Source organism: Hermetia illucens, chromosome 4 (genome assembly GCF_905115235.1).
Source record: "Hermetia illucens chromosome 4, iHerIll2.2.curated.20191125, whole genome shotgun sequence".
Lineage (NCBI taxonomy): Eukaryota > Metazoa > Arthropoda > Insecta > Diptera > Stratiomyidae > Hermetia > Hermetia illucens.
The window spans coordinates 92,750,205-92,753,192 of NC_051852.1; the positions used below are offsets into that span (position 1 = coordinate 92,750,205).

At 40.0% G+C, this 2,988-nt stretch overlaps 1 non-coding gene across 1 annotated transcript; it reads right to left on the reverse strand.

Moving 5' to 3' along the window:
* Positions 1-2,339: 2,339 nt before the first annotated feature.
* On the reverse strand, positions 2,340-2,411 carry Trnam-cau. The gene has a single exon. It is a non-coding gene; the product is annotated as a tRNA-Met (tRNA).
* Positions 2,412-2,988: the final 577 nt, after the last annotated feature.

Genomic DNA, 2,988 nt, shown 5'->3' on the forward strand with positions numbered 1-2,988 from the left:
CCGGAGACCCCATTTTTTTGCAAAGGTTCTCTTGCCTACAGGTCTTCTTAACCCTCTTTTATTGAGGTATTCACTTCGCCTCTATAGGCATTACGATGGTTTCAGTACTCACTCTCACATTAATATCAGAGGGTATTCTAGGCGCTATTTTGATTCGATCTCGGAACACTCTGCCAAGGTGATAGTGAATAAAATCTATATTGGCTACCCTATATGCTCTGATAATCATCCATTAGCACGTAGTCAATTTGTTTCAAAGTGGTCTCATCTGGAGAGGCCCATGTATATTTGTGGCTCGCTTTCCGACTAAGCCAGGTACTAGCAACATCCATTTTGTACAGTACTGCTAACTGTATAATCCGCGGTCGGTTATCACTGGCGGGTTTATGTAAGCTATGGCAGCCGACGTATCGCCTGAATATGGGCGCCGTCCCTACTTGACTGTTAAGATCCCCAAGTATGATGTAAATATCATATCTGGGGCAGGCTCCGAGGGTTCCTTCTACTGCCTCGTAGAAGATATCACATCACGTTCCATGAGAAAATGCGCAAATCGTTATTCCTTTGTCCAATATCAGCAGGTTTCATTTTTTGGCTGACTAGGAAAGTTACTCCAACTACTGAATAACCGTTAATAACCGTTTTGGTGTTTATATAAAATGTAATGGCTCTTCTCCAGGTAACCAGTTCCTTTGCAGCGTATCTTTTGCAACGCTTTTACATCAACCTTATATTTGAATACAGTATTTGCTAGCTGCTGGGCATCATTCGGTCTGCACGGAGAGCGAATATTCTAGAAGAAAATGCCGGAATCGTTATTCTGTTTTTGCTATCGAGTTCTTCGTTGTAAAATCCTTGCTGTCTGAGGTTCCTTTCGTGGCTCCATGTAAGGCTGTCAGCCATATCGTACCCCCAACCTGGAGGACCAATTGGTTCAATTTGACTCGTTTTTAGACGCGGCAATTTCGCCTTCACCGTTTTTCGTCTTCAATTTCTCATTAGGAAAGCACTTCCAGCGTAGTAGAGCTTTTGGTGTTGGTTCAGTATGGGTTTCGTTGGAGTTATACTTCATAGTGGGCACCAATCCACGTTTCATCCTGGGACCTGGAAAATTATTCGCATTTTCCATGCTAGCGTTTGCGGATATTGAGGGACAGTGCTTTCGAGCTTAGCGAGTTCCATCCATCTATCATGTCGTCTCAGAGTTAGCAGTAATGGTGATAACAGGAGTTATTTCAATCGCTCTATATATTTACCTACACGAGGGAAATTGTCAAATATGAAGAGAGAGCCCGAACACAATTCTGGGAAAGAGAGTCGAGAGGTAGATCAAGGACGTGCAGCCGTAATTCAATCAAAAGCTGAGTGAGTGAGTGAGGTTGACTATTTCTTAATCCAGCTGTTCAGCGGATACGAGTATTTTCAATCTTTCCTACCTGCAATCGGAAAATCATGACCACCCGGCTGCAGTTACTGCAAGGATGTGGTGGATGGAGCTTGCCATACCTTTGTCTTCTGCAGAATGTAGGCGTGGTATCGCCCGCTGAAGAAAAGTTGTCAAGTGTCTCTGGAAACCACAACTGAGGCAGAGCCGAGCACGTTGCACTCAAAACGTTCTCAAGGCGGCAGTTTGTCTGATATTTGAGTCTTTACGCGTAAACGCGTTTCATTTCCGTTACGTTATTTCCGCCCATTTTTTTGTTCGGAAATTTGGAATGAACATGTGATAAACACTTTATTTTACTTTATTAATTTATTTGTAATTATTTTTTTATTTTAAGTAAAATATTTTCTGTTAAAATCACATTGAATTCAATATCTCAAGCAACAACTTTTTCACTTATTAAAAATGTAAGTTGAGTCGAAATCCTTTTTCTTTTTTCAGGTCCTGTCAATTCAAGTAGAAGTCCAACCATTCTCTTTTTCTTATATCTCTCATATCTGCCGTCCCTTCATGGCACCCTGCTCCTTTGGCGAGGTCTAAACGGAGTGGATAACGCCGGTGGCGTCATCTGTCCGCTCGCATTCACAACATTCGAAATAAATTTCGAATGCCGCGAATCCTGCCGCGCCACAAACATAGGGTGATCTCAAAACTGTTGTTACTAGAAATGGAGTGGAAGAGTGGATTACTATAAAACCTCAAAAAAATCGATTGATAACGGATATATTAGGTTCTGTATAGAAATTTAATGCGCAAAAGAAAATATTCTAATCTTTAAATTAATTATTAATTAAATTGCAATTCGTAATCAAAAAGTTTCCTAAATTCACAATAAATGATACTGGCTTTATTTTACCGAGGCCTAAAAAACTGATTCCAGAGACTTTTGCCTCCTTAGCAGAGCGTAGTTTCGATCTACGGACCTCTGGGTTATGGGCCCAGCACGCTTCCACTGCGCCACTCTGCTTCACGGGATGGCTACATTTAACTTTCTTGATTGGTTTAGTTTAGCAACCGAAATGTTAAATCTTGAACTTAACGTTTAAATTTATTTCTACAAATTTATTCAATGTAGAAATGCGTGTATGCATGCTATCCAATTATTCTAATTAGCACAGAAGTTTACAGAACAAATCAAAATTGCATCCAATTTCAAATTCTCTATGGACTCGAGTGCAACCAGCATCATTTTCACAAAATTCGAACATTGATCAACTACCGATAATAATTCAAATAATTTTAAAGGCAATTTATCAGCTACAATGCTTGTTCGGCAAGAGTTATCGCTTGATTTTGATTACACGCGTGTTTATCAGTTTCACTCGCTGTTGATAACAAATGTGAAATATGCGCAATTCAATGAAACCAATGAACCAGCCACATTTGATAGTTCTATCAAGTTTTTGAGTCTAATATGGAACGGGTGTTGCACTGCTTGCAAATAAACCTGCAAACGGATTGAAGAATTGATGTACACACCACCCATAATAATAGAAAGCATTTCCTCATGTATTTCTATTCCTAGACCGTTATTCATTTTCCCT